Source organism: Bubalus kerabau, chromosome 16, assembly GCF_029407905.1.
Source record: "Bubalus kerabau isolate K-KA32 ecotype Philippines breed swamp buffalo chromosome 16, PCC_UOA_SB_1v2, whole genome shotgun sequence".
NCBI classification, from domain to species: Eukaryota; Metazoa; Chordata; class Mammalia; order Artiodactyla; family Bovidae; genus Bubalus; species Bubalus kerabau.
In genome coordinates this window covers 26,830,753-26,847,914 of record NC_073639.1, presented here as the reverse complement: position 1 = coordinate 26,847,914, position 17,162 = coordinate 26,830,753, and the positions used below count along the sequence as shown (strand labels likewise).

At 36.9% G+C, this 17,162-nt stretch overlaps 1 long non-coding RNA gene across 1 annotated transcript in view; it reads left to right on the top strand.

Moving 5' to 3' along the window:
* Positions 1-3,100: 3,100 nt before the first annotated feature.
* Positions 3,101-17,162, top strand: part of LOC129630057 (uncharacterized) — a 73,691-nt gene continuing 59,629 nt past the window's right edge. The window contains exon 1 of the long non-coding RNA XR_008703488.1: positions 3,101-3,230. This is a non-coding gene — a long non-coding RNA (uncharacterized LOC129630057). The remainder of the gene's footprint in view (positions 3,231-17,162) is intronic.

The following is a 17,162-nucleotide window of genomic DNA, read 5'->3' as shown; positions in this document are numbered from 1 at the left end:
TCTATACATCACAGGAGATAAAACCCCTAGGTTAATGGTGAAACAACTCTCCACAGTCAGAAATACCCAGAGAGATTCACAGAGTTATATAGAGAAGAGAAAAGGGAGGAGGGAGATAGAGGTGACCAGGAGTAGAAAAGGGAGAGTCAAAAAGGGAGAGAGCAATCAAGCCAGTAATCAAATCCTTATGTGAAAATGGATACTGAAGATTAAATTCTTAAAAATACAAAATTGATAACAAATATAAAAAAAGCAAATATTAAAATCCTAGAATTGAGGTTAGACTTTCAAAAATACAATATAAAAATACAAAACAAAATCAATCACAAAAGTTTAAAAAATATATATGGAATTTGTTTTTAAAAACAGGGTTTTTTGAAAGATAATAATAGGCAATAAAAATGAAAGTTAATGGAATAATAAAGAACTAAAAATTTTTAAAAAGTGATAATAGTAACTATATATCTAGGAATTTCTCTGGAGCTGTTGTGGGCAGTGTGGGGTCAGTTCAGGGTCTGACAGTCCCTTGTTCTGGCTTGTACTTGTTTTCAAGGTCTATGGTGGTTTAGTCTTTCAGTCGTGTCCGACTTTTGCAACCCTGTGGACTGTGGCCCTCCAGGCTCCTCTGTCCATGAGATTCTCCAGGCAAGAGTACTGGAGTGGGTTGCCATTTCCTTCTCCAGGGGATCTTCCTGACTCAGGAATCAAACCCGGGTCTCCTGCATTGCAGGCAGATTCTTTACCAAATGAGCTACGAGGGAATAGTTTCCCCTTAAATGCACAGTCTCCACATTAACGACAAGGTTTTAGTCTGTTGTACTTGTCACTTCTGGAGTGGTTCCCCCTTCTTTGTTTATTTTGGTTTCCTCTGTTTGCAAGTCTCTTCCGTGTCTTAATTTCCAGCCTGATATGAGGAGGTAAAGGTGGCCACTTATTTAGGCTCACTTGTTAAGTTGTGCTCTGGAAAGAGAGGGACATTGCAAACAAATACCACTGGCATGTATGGGGAGTGCTCGCAGTGGATGGACCACACTGGGTTTGCCACAGCCCGGGGCTGCGTGTACTTCCCAGGTCCACACTGCTCAGGCTCCAGGGTGCTCTGCGAGGGCACTGTCCCAGTGAGCCCTATATTTTGTGCACTTCCCTAGTCTAAGCCACTCAGGTTCTTGGGTGCTTTGCAAGGGCACAGACATTTGGGCCTTTCCCAGGTTCAAGCCACTCAGGTGACCAGGTGCTTGGCCAGCTCACTGTCTCAGGTGGACCACACATCTTATGTACCTTCCTGGTGCAGCCACTTGATTTCCCAGGTGTTCTGTGAGGGCATAGTCTAAGGTGTGTCGTGTGTCTCCTCTGGTGAGCTAATCTCAGGCTGTGACACGCCTGGCCATCCAGGATCCAGGAAGACATGATTAGGAACTGGCAGCCTGCTCAGTTTGGTGGAAGATGCAGTCTCTGGGACCGAGATTGCAGCAGTCCCTAGCCTTCCGGCTCTGGCTGTCTCACACCTGCCTCTCTGCCTCTGGGGAGGGAGGGCCCTAAATGGCAGCCAGCTTGCTCTCCTTTGGTATTTGCTAGGGCACAATCCTTTTTTCTGTGAGCTATGCCAGCAGTCACCATGTGGTGTTAGAATTTTCTGTGGGAAAGTTCCTTTTTTTTTAAAATTTTTGTCTCTCTGGTGATCCCATGGTTTGGGTTGCTATCTCATATTAGCCCCTTCAGATTGTCCTCAGGGCACTCAAGCCTGGTCTTTACCCTAAGGATTATACAGCCCATACCTCCCTGCTCAGCCCCCACTCACTGGTGGCAGACACGAGCATCTGAGCCACTTCTCTGCTGGTAGGTAAGTTGTGGTTAGGTGTGTATTCTGTGGGCTTACTTGGTGGCTCAGCTGGTAAAGAATCTGCCTGCAATATGGGAGACCTGGGTTTGCTCCCTGGATTGGGAAGATTCTCTGGAGAAGGGAGTGGATACCTACTTCAGTTACCTACTTCAGTATTCTGGCCTGGAAAATCCATGGACTGTATAGTCCATGGGGTCGCAAAGAATCAGACATGACTGTATTCTCTCTTTCTGTGTGTGTGTGTGTATGTGTGTGTGTGTGTTTTCCCCCCAGTTATATTGCCCTCTGAGATTCCAAAGCTCTGCACAGATATGCCTATGAGAGGGTTTCCTATTGTGTGGAAACTTCTCCTCCTTCACAACTCCCTCCCCGGGACAGGGCTCCATCCCTAGATATTGTCTCTATTTACCTCTTTTGTGTTTTGTCCTACATCCTTTTGAAGAGTTTGGCTGACTTTCTGGGTGCCTGGTGTCCTCCTTCAGTGTTAAGAAGTTGTTTTGTGAAAGTTGCTTAACATTCCAATGATCTTTTGATGAATTTGTCTGGGAGAAAGTGGTCCCTGTCCTATTCCTCTGTCATCTTGGGACCCCCCCCTCCCCACCCCAAATTATGGTTTTCTTTCTGTCTGCCCTCTGATGGTAAAAGATAAGAGGTTTGTGGAAGCTTCTTGATGGAAGTAACTGGCTGTGGGGGAATCTGGGTCTTGCTCTGATGGGTCCAAGCTCAGTAAATCTTTAATCCAATTTTCTGCTGATGGGCAAGGCAATTTCCCTTCCCTGTAGCTTGGCCTCAGGCCAAACTATGATATGAGTAATGGTGACCTCATTCAAAAGGATGTATGCCAGTTCCCAGGACCCTTGTATTCGTGACCTTAACCCCACAGCAAGCCATCTTTGACTCACACCTCCACCGGAGATTCCTGGACATTAGTTAATATTATTTGCTACTTTTTTTTTTCCCCCCAAATGGAAGGAGAAATCTCCTTTCACAATAAAAGCCTGTCCCCTTCTTACAGATTGAGGTCAGTATGAGGATGTTATTCCAATTTGTCTTCTAAAAACATCACTTTAAAAGCCAGGTTTTTGAAAAAAGTTATTTTCCTTTTAAAGCATCAGTTAGGAAGAGTACCTTCTCCTGATTGCTAGCTTAACAGTTTTACCCATCCTATCTCCATTATATTCTTAAGGACTAAGTTTTTAAACAACTTGACTAGTATGCTTGCTGTGTAAAGCCTTTTCCTTCTTTTGAATTTAATTCTGAAGGCATATCCTGAGTTTCAACAATTAACAATGGATACCTGATGATCGGAGCAGATAATAGTGTCCTGGAATGATTTTAAGGAAATTTGATCATGTTTCCCAGAGTTGCCTTTAACCTAGCACCAGACAAGGTAAGATTCAGAGACAAAACAGAATAAAAGACAAAAGGGAAGGTTACATAATGAGTCACATATACATACAGAAAATTAGTATAATGAATAAATCCACCTCTTCCATAGTTTGCCAAAGTTTCAATTTGTTAAAGCATTCTTATAAGTAGATTTTATTTTTCTTGGCATATATGTATGCTGTTCAGATAAACATGATTGGCGAATACTAGATTTATTGTCAATTTCTTTGTAATCATGGTTGAATTTAACCTTGATTATAAAGAAATTCTTACCTTTAATTAGGTTATGTTCAGATTTTACAAATTTGGAATATTACCCTTTTAGCTACATTGAAGCTATTAATGACATATTCAAAATTTCATTATAAAGGTTTGGGTAATAAGGAGGTTTACTGTAACTGATTTGGATACCTATTTTTCTAAGCCATACATTTTCCTGTCAATTTTATTAAGAACTTCATTTTCTAAGCTAAAATGATCTTGTTTGTTTGCTTGGTTATTGTTTTAATGCAATTGAAAGTGGGCCACTGTCCAAGGACGAGGGGAAAACACACACAGGAAAAAAACACACACAGAAAAAAGTCTTTTTTAAACAAAAAAAGTAAGAGTAAATAATTGGTTGATAAATTCTGCATAATTCTCTTGAGGAATATTTGCTGTCCTAAAGGTGAAATTTACTATTCCTTGGAATTTTTCATTTCCTTTGACAAGGCTCAGGATATACACTGAGGAATATATCTGATAGTAAACATTGTAATGCAACTGCTTGCAAGTTATGGCAAAACATTGTTGATTAATGGCTACTAAAAGATGTATCTTTCTAATCTGTGAAAAGAAGAGAAGTGAAAAGCAAAGGAGAAAAGGAAAGATATAAACATCTGAATGCATAGTTCCAAAGACTAGCAAGAAGAGATAAGAAAGCCTTCTTCAGCAATCAATGCAAAGAAATAGAGGAAAACAACAGAATAGGAAAGACTAGAGAACTCTTCAAGAAAAATAGAGACACCAAAGGAACATTTCATGCAAAGATGGGCTCGATAAAGGACAGAAATGGTATGGACCTAACAGAAGCAGAAGATATTAAGAAGAGATGGCACGAATACACAGAAGAACTGTACAAAAAAGATCTTCACGACCCAGATAATCACGATGGTATGATCACTCACCTAGAGCCAGACATCCTGGAATGGGAAGTCAAGTGGGCCTTAGAAAGCATCACTATGAACAAAGCTAGTGGAGGTGATGGAATTCCAGTGAGCTATTCCAAATCCTGAAAATGATGCTGTGAAAGTGCTGCATTCAATATGCCAGCAAATTTGGAAAACTCAGCAGTGGCCACAGGACTGGAAAAGGTCAGTTTTCATTCCAATCCCAAAGAAAGGCAATGCCAAAGAGTGCTCAAACTACTGCATAATTGCATTCATCTCACACTCTAGTAAAGAAATGCTCAAAATTCTCCAAGCCCGGCTTCAGCAATATGTGAACCGTGAACTTCCTGATGTTCAAGCTGGTTTTAGAAAAGGCAGAGGAACCAGAGATCAAATTGCCAACATCCGCTGGATCATGGGAAAAGCAAGAGAGTTCCAGAAAAACATCTATTTCTGCTTTATTGATTATGCCAAAGCCTTTGACTGTGTGGATCACAAGAAACTGTGGAAAATTCTTCAAGAGATGGGAATGCCAGACACCTGATCTGCCTCTTGAGAAATTTGTATGCAGGTCAGGAAGCAACAGTTAGAACTGGACATGGAACAACAGACTGGTTCCAAATAGGAAAAGGAGTACGTCAAGGCTGTATATTGTCACCCTGCTTATTTAACATCTATGCAGAGTACATCATGAAAATGCTGGACTGGAAGAAGCACAAGCTGGAATCAAGATTGCTGGGAGAAATATCAATAACCTCAGATATGTAGATGACACCACCATTATGGCAGAAGGTGAAGAGGAACTAAAAAGCCTCTTGATGAAAGTGAAAGAGGAGGGTGAACAAGTTGGCTTAAAGCTCACCATTCAGAAAACGAAGATCATGGCATCTGGTCCCATCACTTCATGGGAAATAGATGAGGAAACAGTGGAAACAGTGTCAGACATTATTTTTTGGGCTCCAAAATCACTGCAGATGGTGACTGCAGCCATGAAATTAAAAGACGCTTACTCCTTGGAAGGAAAGTTATGACCAACCTAGACAGCATATTCAAAAGCAGAGACATTGCCAACAAAGGTTCGTCTAGTCAAGGCTATGGTTTTTCCTGTGGTCATGTATGGATGTGAGAGTTGGACTGTGAAGAAGGCTGAGCACCAAAGAATTGATGCTTTTGAACCGTGGTGTTGGAGAAGATTCTTGAGAGTCCCTTGGACTGCAAGGAGATCTAACCAGTCCATTCTGAAGGAGATCAGCCCTAGGATTTCTTTGGAAGGAATGATGCTAAAGCTGAAACTCCAGTACTTTGGCCACCTCATGCGAAGAGTTGACTCATTGGAAAAGACTCTGATGCTGGGAAGGATTGGGGGAAAGAGGAGAAGGGGACGACAGAGGATGAGATGGCTGGATTGCATTGCTGACTCAATGGACGTGAGTTTGAGTGAACTCCGGGAGTTGGTGATGGACAGGGAGGCCTGGCATGCTGCGGTTCATGGGGTCGCAGAGAGTCTGACACGACTGAGCGACTGCTCTGCTCTGATCCGAATCCCCTTTATGAATAACTTGGGAGTTGTAACCTGAACCATTGATTCCGAATACAAAAATATCCAAAACTTCTGATGTGCTTCTCTGGTCTTTGTACTTGAAGGTGTAAATTGATTATTCAGTAAAACCCTATACTGACAGAACAGTGAACTGACAATCATTCAACTAAATTAAGAAAACCCACTGCTCTCAACTCTGTAAATACACTGTACCCACCCCCACCACTACCAAATATCCTCTCTATGGTTACTAGAATTTATTCCCTCATTATAGGTTCTGAAATCCCTTGTTTAATAAAACTGGGATCAGAAGACCTTGTTAATCCATGAAGGGCAAAACAAAAATGAAGTATTCTCCTAGCACTCTTAACACAAAATAAAAATCTGAAAACAGACTTGGCTAGATGTTTAGACTGCATCACAAAGTCTATAGGTTGTTATCAAATAAAAACAAAATGAGGCAGAAGAAAACAAACCTAGGAGTCAGGATTTGAAGTTGGGTTGGAGAAGGCAATAGCACTGCACTCCAGTACTCTTGCCTGGAAAATCCATGGACAGAGGATCCTGGTGGGCTGCAGTCCATGGGGTCGCTAATAGCCGGGAACGACTGAGCGACTTCACTTTCACTTTTCACTTTCATGCATTGGAGAAGGAAATGGCAACCCACTCCAGTGTTCTTGACTGGAGAACCTCAGGGACGGGGAAGCCTGGTGGGCTGCCATCTCTGGGGCCGCACAGAGTTGGACACGACTGAAGCGACTTAGCAGCAGCAGCAGCAATGAAAATTCAAGACGATAAATACATTTTTCTCAGTCGGAGACAAAGGGGTGCTCTATGCTTTTTAAAAGCATTTGTTACTTTTTTTTTTTTTTTAGGCGTTTTAATGATTTCTGTGTGAAAACCTCAGCTAATGTGTAGTCTGCAAAATGGTTTGTTTTATTTTTATTTTATTTATTTTATTTTATTTTTTTTTGGTATTCAAATTCTTTTTTTTTTTTTTTTTTTTTTTACCTTACAACATTTTATTGGTTTTGCCATACATCAACATGCATCTGCCATGGGTGTACACGTGTTCCCAATCCTGAACTCCCCTCCCACCTCCCTCCCCATCCCATCCCTCTGGGTCATCCCAGTGCACCAGCCCCAAGCTTCCTGTATCCTGCATCGAACCTGGACTGGCGATTCGTTTCTTATATGATATTATACATGTTTAAATGCCATTCTCCCAAATCATCCCTCCTCCCTCTCCCACAGAGTCCAAAAGACTGTTCTATACATCTGTGTCTGTTTTGCTGTCTTGCATACAGGGTTGTCGTTACCATCTTTCTAAATTCCATATATATGCAGAAGTATACTGTATTGGTGTTTTTCTTTCTGGCTTACTTCACTCTGTATACTAGGCTCCAGTTTCATCCATCTCATTACAGCTGATTCAAATGTATTCTTTTTAATGGCTGAGTAATACTCTATTGTGTATATGTACCACAGCTTTCTTATCCATTCATCTGCTGATGGGCATCTAGGCTGCTTCCATGTCCTGGCTATTATAAACAGTGTTGCGATGAACATTGGGGTACAAGTGTCTCTTTCATATCAAATACTTAGGGGTCATGTGTGACCCTTAAGTCACACATGACTTGGTGTGTGAGAGAAGAAAACAAAACTTGATTATCTGGTTATTGTATCCATAGATTACCTTATTACCATAATCACTTAACCAAGAGAAACAGGTTGTCTTAATGATTAAACATTAACGATACAGACCCTAGTTTGTACATTCTTTTGTTCTTTGGCTGCACTGGGTCTTTGTTGCTGTGCACGGGCTTTCTGTAGTTGTAGTGAGTGGGGCTACTTTCTAGTCGCAGTGCATGGGCTTCCCATTGCGCTGGCTTCTCTTGTTGCAGAGCACAGGCTTTAGGGCACCTGGGCTTAGCAGTTGTGGCAAATGGAACCTCTCCAGACCAAGGATAAAACCCATGTTCCCTGCATTGGTAGCTGAATTCTTAACCAATGGGCCACCAGGGAAGTCCTATACATTCTTTACTTATACCAATGATGGAGCCATTTCTTCTGGAGATGTGACTTTCCAAAATACCTGAGGATTAGTATAACCTATTACATTGAAGTTACTTCAAACTATTATCATCATCAGGTTAAGTGTGTAAAATCATATGAAACTACCATAACCCCTGATTATTTTATGCAATGAAACATACAATTACTTAAATTAAAAGGAAAAATTAAGTTTTAAAAGGATAGAATTAAAGTGAAGTGTTCTTGAGTTTTTTTCAGAAATTTCCTACTACCTGAACAATGCTTAAAGCCTTGTTTTAAATATTTTCTAAAGAAAAAAAATGTATACTACTTCAATTCCTATAAAATGACTGTTAAACCAAAAATTTACCCATATTTTGGAAAATAATGCTCTATTGTCTCTGCACATTTTTAAAATATATGATAGTTAGAGAATCCAGATCACTCACCTATTCCTAAATGAAAATGGTACAGCTACTCTGGAAAATAATACAAAGGTTTCTTACAAAGTGAAATGTACATTTTCCATCTGACCCAGCAATTGCACTATTGAGTATTTATGCTACAAGAACAAAAATGATGCTAACATAAAATCTGTATAATTAATGTTACTAACAGGTTTATAATAGCTGATACTATAGAAAATATTGCCCTTTTATAGATGAATGGTTAAACAGACTGTGACATCATACCACAGAATACCATTCATCAATAAAAATTTATTGATACATATAACAGCTGGGATAGATATCACATAATTATTGTAAGTGAAAAAAGCCAGTCTCAAAGTCTATATACTATGTGAATCCATTTATATAGATTATTAAACACATAAAATTATAGAAATGGAGAACCAGATAATAGTTGCCAGGAACTGGTGGGGAACAAGATGTCTGTGGCTATACAAGGATAGCACAAGAAATCCCTGTAATGGAATTATTATTCTGCATCTTGTTGTGATATGTACATATGAATCTACACATAAAATTGCATATATATATATATATATATATATACACACACACAGACATACATACACACAACTGCATATAAAACTGGTGAAATCTGAATAAGGTTATTGAGTAATATCAATGTCATTTAATTGTAATATTACACTGAAATTTTGCAAGATGTAAATTACCTTTGGAAGAAAATGGATAAAGGTATGTGGAATCTTTTTGTACTGTATCTTATAAATATCTTTATCTGAATATCTCAAAATTTTTAATAATATGTCTTTTAGAGAGCAAAAATGCATTCTCTGAAGTCTTATTTATGACTCATGAAAAATGTTACACAGTTTAGGCTGCCCAGATACTTATACTTTTCAACTTGTTGCAGTAATAGTTGGGAACCATAAGAACAGTATAATATAGGTTGTAAAATATATGAAATATTTGGAACAGGTCATTAGCCAGGCTGTTAGATTCTGTGGTAGATTAGATCATTGTTCCACAAATATTTTTTCCCTTCCTCTTACTTCTGTGGACTTGGCCACGTGACTTGCCCTGTTAAATGGATTGACAGAAGAAATGTGATAAGAAGCTTGAAGTACTTGTGTGATTGGGCTTGTCCTGTTCTACTTCTCTTTGCCATGAGAACAGCATGCTGCAGCAAACCCACTGGTCCAAAAAGAATAAGAAAAACAAGGAATAGATTTCAATCAAACCCTTGGTTAAGAATTAATCACAGCCTTAGATCAACTGAACTCCAGCCAAACCACATGCGCAAGAGTGAGAAATCAAAACTTGATTTGCATGCCATTTCTTTTAGAGTGGTTTCTTATACAGCTTCATTGTGGCTATAGTTGACTAATACAAAACAAATAATTAATGAGAATAGATTTCAAGACACTCTTACTGAGATTAAGGCTTAGGTAAAACAGAATGTGGTGTAGAAGTGCGTATCATAACTGAGAGTTCTCAAATATCTGTCTTTTCAGAGTTGAAACTGACAGTTAAAGTATAGATCTTGGTATTCTTTATTTTTTTCTCATACTTATTAAATGCTTTATTTTCTCTCTGCCCCAAAGTATATAGGGTTAAAAAAGTCTTAATGGAATGAGGCTACACTTTGATTTTTCATTGAAAGTGGAAAAGCAATAAGTACATTAACAGCTCTGCACCTCAACATTTTAATCTTTATTTTTCTGCTAATATGTTAGGAGAATAGCTTTGTCAACTTTTGTTTACTGCAGTGTCACTAGTACTTAAGTGTTTAATACATAAATATTTATTGAATTATTCAACTTTCTTAGTTTCCTGTTCCCTTAGAATTGTTTACTAAATTGTTTTTACTAAGCTGTTTTCACTCCATGCTTTTATAGTCTGTATCAGTGACATGAAAACTGTTTGGTCTTTCTGGAAAACATTGTCAAAAATTTTTAATATTGTGCTAGTATGTATGATCACCAATATGGAAATTTCTATCAAATTGATCTGAAAAAAGATAAGTACTTCTTATTATGATGAATTGACATTATTTTATCCATGGATAAAAGAAACAAAAATCATAAAATTTCTCTAGTTTGTTTTGGCTTCCATAAATATGAATCCAATTTAAGGCTCAATCATAGTAAGTCTGTAGTGCCACTGAATACATAAGAAACCTCATTTTAATAATCTTCATTTCCTTTAACTAAATGAAATAAAATACTATTCTATCAACTATACTTACAAATAAATCAAAATCTAGTTATTGAAATTTATGACCTAGAATAAGTGATAACATAAACAGTAAATAAAACTATTAAATTGTATATTCTAATCCGTGAGGTTAAAGTTTTAAAATAGTTTATGGTGATTAATTCTAAATATATATTTTAAACCACAGCTAAGTTAAAAAAAATGATAATAATGCAAAAATCTACTTCAGTGAAGTCTGAAACAATTATCAGGAAATTTTAATTGAGAGATTACAAATTAATGAATATGACAATTAATAAACAGCTGGTTAATATTGGAAAGTGATGGTAATCAAATGAATAATGTTGTTATAATGTAAGCTATTGATTTTATCTGTATTGTAAATTCCAAATAAATCTTCAATTCATTCAAAAATTATTGGCAAAGCAAAATGAAAATAGATATAGTAACACTTATTATATATTTTAAAAGAAAATTACTGGTATGTTTTTAAAGCTTTCTTGAGTTTATCTGATGAAGGAAATAAAGGGTAAAATTAATAACATCTAAGTAAACATTTATAATTCAGACCTTTATGGATATTTTTGCCTCAGGATTTAGATATAAAGAGAAACACTGGTTGAAAGTAAATATGTTGAACTATAGATATTTAGTGAACAGAAAAATATTGTGGTAAATAATCAAGCCTTTTGGTTTAGTCAAATAGACTGATTAAAGTAGCTCCAAATTATAAAGCAAGTGTTGATATCTTCCATCAAGTGCTTACTCGTTCAGTTGTGTCCAACTTTTTTGTGACCCCATGAACTATAGCCCACCAGACTCCTGTGTCCATAGAATTCTCCAGGCAAGAATACTGGAATGGGTTGCCATTCCCTTCTCCAGGGGATCGCCTAACCCAGGGATCAAACCTGGGTCTTCCACATTGCAGGTAGATTCTTTACTATCTGAGCCACCAGGGAAGCCCCAATATTTTCCATTGCTGCTGCTGCTACTGGTAAGTCGCTTCAGTCGTGTCCGACTCTGTGCGACCCCATAGACGGCAGCCCACCAGGCTCCCCCGTCCATGGGGTTTTCCAGGCAAGAGTACTGGAGTGGGGTGCCATTGAGAGGTTCTAAAAGAGGGAACTCTTAAATAGGATTTCTATATGATTTATTCTTAAGATTCAGATTATTTCCTATAAGGGAGAAATTATTTAACCTGGTCTGTAACCTAAAACTCAATGCTTTATTTTTTCTAGTAAAGGAGAAAAGCTGGAGTATTTAGAATCATACCCTCAATATCGAAAGAAAGTGCTTTAAAAGTGCTTTAAAATGTATTCCCCATGAAGCATTTAAGTGCTTCAATAATCACACTGAAAAAATTTGTAATGAAGGGAATAAGTGAAGTATCATAAAAAACATAATTTACTTAGAACAAATTATCAATTTTGGCAACTAGATGAATACAGGATTGCTATATTTAAAACTATTGTGCCTAGTTTGAAGTTCATAATTACTTCTTCAAAGTATGTGTAATTTTAATTTTCTAAATATATTTACTATTTGGAAAAAAATGTGAGACTTTTGAGTATATATCAAAAGACTCAGAATGGCTTTTAATAGTAACTAGCTGTATCTTTATTTATAGAAATTTCCCTTCTGTAACTGAACTTAAGATTTTAACTTCTAGTCTAAATAATATTAAATACTACTGAAAAAAAATAATATTAAATACTGACTAGAAATTTTTTAGAGGTTTGTCAATTTATATTGTTACATAAAATGAAATACGGAATTGTTCAAAGAGAAGAAGAATATCTGGAGTAAACTGAAAATATTTGTAAAGAAGTTTCCTTATTACCTAGGCAAAAAAAGCAGTAGAATTATGTAATGATTACTTTTATATGTTTTCTTAACTGTCTGTATATACATGTGAATGTAGATAAAATATATATACAATGCATAGTATACAATGTGTATATATTTTATATGTATATATGCTTTTATCATCTAATAAACTTTACTTTTAAAATAACAATTCATCTAGGAAATTAAGCCCTTTTAATTTTTATCTTGGGCTTCCCAGGTGGCTCAAACAGTAATGAAAATGAGACCCGGGTTCAATCCCTATAGAAAGGAATGGCTACCCACTCCAGTATTCTTGCCTGGAAAATTCCATGGACAGAGAAGCCTGGAGAGCTTCAGTCAAAGGGGTCTTCATGTGCTTCAGTCCACAGGGTCCATGGGATCTGCTGTAGTCCATGGAATTGTGAAAAGTCAGATATGACTGAGCGACTAACACTACCAATTTTCACTTACTGTCTATATAATGGTTATTGAATACAATATATTAAGATGTTACAGTACATGTATACACTTTCAGGCTGTATATACCCACTGTAACTAACACACAAATGAGGGGAGAGGAAACTATGAAATTGTATAGGGCTGTATTTATACTTGTTTCAGTTTCATGCAGGAAACTGTTCTAATTTCCAGCTGTTTATCTAAACTGTTAAAAAAAAATATTCAGAGTTCAAATAAAGGATTTTTTTAAAGAGAACTTTTCTAAAGTATAGTTTTAAGTGTAGTAATTTTTTACCTTTCACAAAATTGGGTTACAAAATATTTTTGTTTTACAGTACATTCTTTCCTAGGAAGTCTTATTAAAACACACACATACACATGTATGTTTTTAATATATATATATTTAAATTTTTAATGGATTATAGTTAATTTACAATGTTGTATTAGTTTCAGGTGAATAGTAAAATGAATCAGTTATCATATATATATATATATATATATATATATATATGTATCAACTCTTTTTTAGATTGTTTCCCAGTATAGGTTACTAGAGTATTAAAATTAAGTTCCCTGTGAATACAGTAAGTCCTTATCAGTTATCTATTAGTAAGTGTATATATGTTAATCCCAATCTCCTGATGTATCCATCTTTCCGCTCCTTACTACCTGGTGACCATAACTTTGTTTTCTATATCTGCAATTCTAATTCTCTTTTGTAGATAAGTTTATTTTTAGTCTTTTTAAAGATACCACATATAAGCCATACTATAATTGTTTTTCTCTGACTTACTTCACTCAGTATGAGAATCTCTAGGTCCATCTATATTGCTGCAAGTGGCATTATTTCATTCTTTTTTATAACTGAGTAATATTTCTTTGTATTTATGTACCATATCTTGCATGCATCTGTCAATGGACATTTATATTCCTTCCATGTTCTGGCTATTGTAAACAGTGCTGCAATGAACACTGAGGTGAATGTATCTCTTTGAATTATGGTGTTCTCTGGATATATGTCCAGGAGTGGGATTGCTAGATCATATGATTGCTCTCTCTATATATATATATAATATACTGGAGAAGGAAATGGCAACCCAATCCATTATTCTTGCCTGGAAAATCCCATGGATGGGGAAACCTGGCAGACTACAGTCCATGGGGTCACAAAGAATCTGACACAACTTAGTGACTAAACAACAACATAATATGTGTGTGTGTATAGTGTGTGTGTATGTATATATATATATGTGTGTGTGTGTGTGTGTGTGTGTATGTATATAAAACCCTTTGTGACCCTATGTGCTGCAGCCCATAAGGTTTCTCTGTTCATGGGATTCTCCAGGCAAGAATACTGTAATGCGTTGCCATTTCCTACTCCAGGGGATCTTCCTGACTCAGAGATTGAATTTACATCACTTAGGTCTCCTGCATTGGCAGGCAGGTTCTTTAGCACTAGCAGCACCTGGGAAGCATACACAGACGCACACGCACATGCACACACACACACACACATACACACACACATATTATGTGAGTATACACACTCATACACTATTGGTTCTTTTTCTCCAGAAAACTTTGATTAATACTAGTTCTCTTATTCTCTTGGAATCGGGAACCAATATTATGTGAAATAATGTTAAAAATGGATAACAACTGATAAACAAAAAGTTGTTTATTGAAGTCTTGAACCCTGCTGTTTTGCTTTTTATTTTCTAACTAGTTTATTCAGTCCCTGATGTATCTGTGTTGATTCCTAGTAATTCTTGTAATTTCAAAAGAAAGTATTTCAGATGAATTTTTATCTCCTATGAATATATTCATGTGTCATTTTATTGTGTGGATGCTACATATTCACAGTATACCTTATGTGAAATATGGACACTTTGAAGTATACCCTGTTATACTCTATACAAACAACGTCTCTTTAGAACTTTTAAAACTATAATAGTTTCTAAAATCTTCAGTATTTTATCTTATTCTCCTCATAATTTCAACTCTAAAGTTCAATTATACTTTAAAATACTTGCTACTTTTAATTCAACCTAAAATGTGTACAACTTTCTTGGTGGTGTCCAGTTACCCTGATGAATATATCAATATACAAATGAGTGAGAACATTTATATTTTTATATACACATTATTCAACAGTACCCATTTGGGGTTTTTTTGTTGTTTGTTTTTCTTATTACTATGAATATATCTGGGAAAAAATCTTTTTTTTTTAAATTGGAGTACATTTGGTTTATGATGTCGCGTTTAGTTTCTGCTGTACAGCAAAGTGAATTAGTTATACATGTATCAACTCATTTTTAGATTTTTTACCTAAACAGAGAAACATACATACCTATATGTGGTTATACATACATCTGCTCTTTTAGATTCTTTTCCCATATAGATCAATACGTAATATTAAGTAGAGTTCCCTGTGCTATACCATGGGTCCTTGTTAGTTATCTATTTTACATATAGTAGTGTATATATGGGAGAAGGCAATGGCAAGCCACTCCAGTACTCTTGCCTGGAAAATCCCATGGGCGGAGGAGCCTGGCAGGCTGCAGTCCATGGGGTCGCAGAGTAGGACACGACTGAGCGACTTCACTTTCACTTTTCACTTTCATGCATTGGAGAAGGAAATGGCAACCCATTCCAGTGTTCTTGCCTGGAGAATCCCAGGGACGGGGGAGCCCGGTGGGCTGCCATCTATGGGTCACGCAGAGTCGGACACGACTGAAGCGACTTAGCAGCAGCAGCAGCAGCAGCAGCAGCAGTGTATATATGTCAATCCCAATCTCATGATTTACTCCTCCACCTCCTTTCTCCCTTGGTAATTTGTTTTCTACAACTATGTTTCTATTTGTTTTGCAAATAATCTCTACATTAATTTTTTTCCCACATATAAGGGATATTATATGATATTTGACTTTCTCTGTCTAACACAACAATATTCCACTGTATGAATGTACTACATCTTCTTATTCCATTCTTCTGTCAATGGATATTTAGAATAATTCCATTAACTGGCTATTGTAAATGGTGCTGCAGTGAACATTGAGGTGCATGTGTCATTTCAAAATATGGTTTTCTCAAGATATATGCCCATATATGTGATTACCGGATCACATGGTAGCTCTATTTTCAGTTTTCTAAGAGATCTATTCAAGAAAATTAGAGATACCAAGGGAACATTTCATGCAAAGATTGACTCAATAAAGGACAGAAATGGTATGAACCTAACAGAAGCAGATGATATTAAGAAGTGGCAAGAATACACAGAACTGTACAGAAAAGATCTTCACCCAGATAATCATGATGGTATCACTCACCTAGAGCCAGACATCCTGGAATGTGAAGTCAAGTGGGCCTTAGGAAGTATCACTATGAACAAAGCTAGTGGAGGTGATGGAATTCCAGTTGAGCTATTTCAAATCCTGAAAGATGATGCTGTGAAAGGGCTGCACTCAATATGCCAGCAAATCTGGAAAACTCAGCAGTGGCCACAGGACTGGAAAAGGTCAGTTTTCATTCCAATCCCAAAGAAAGGCAAAACCAAAGAAAGCTTAAACTACCGCACAATTGCACTCATCTCACACGCTAGTAAAGTAATGCTCAAAATTCTCCAAGCCAAGCTTCACCAATACGTGAACTGAATTTCCAAATGTTCAAGCTGGTTTTAGAAAAGGCAGAGGAACCAGAAATCAAATTACCAACATCCTCTGGATCATCAAAAAAGCAAGAGAGTTCCAGAAATATATCTATTTCTGCATTATTGACTATGCCAAAGCCTTTGACTGTGTGGATCACAATAAACTGGAAAATTCTGAAAGAGATGAGAATACCAGACCACCTGACCTGCCTCTTGAGAAACCTGTATGCAGCTCAGGAAACAACAGTAGAACTGGACATGAAACAATAGACTGGTTCCAAATAGGAAAAGGAGTATGTCAAGGCTGTATATTGTCACCCTGCTTATTTAACTTATATGCAGAGTACATCATGAGAAACACTGGGTGGGAAGAAACACAAGCTGGAATCAAGATTGCTGGGAGAAATATCAATAATCTCAGATATGCAGATGACATTATCCTTATGGCAGAAAGTGAAGAACTAAAGAGCCTCTTGATGAAAGTGAAAGAGGAGAGTGAAAAAGTTGGCTTAAAAGCTCAACATTCAGAAAACTTAAGATCATGGCATCTGGTCCCATCACTTCATGGGAAATAGATGGGAAAACAGTGAAAACTGTCAGACTTTACTTTTTTGGGCTCCAAAATCACTGC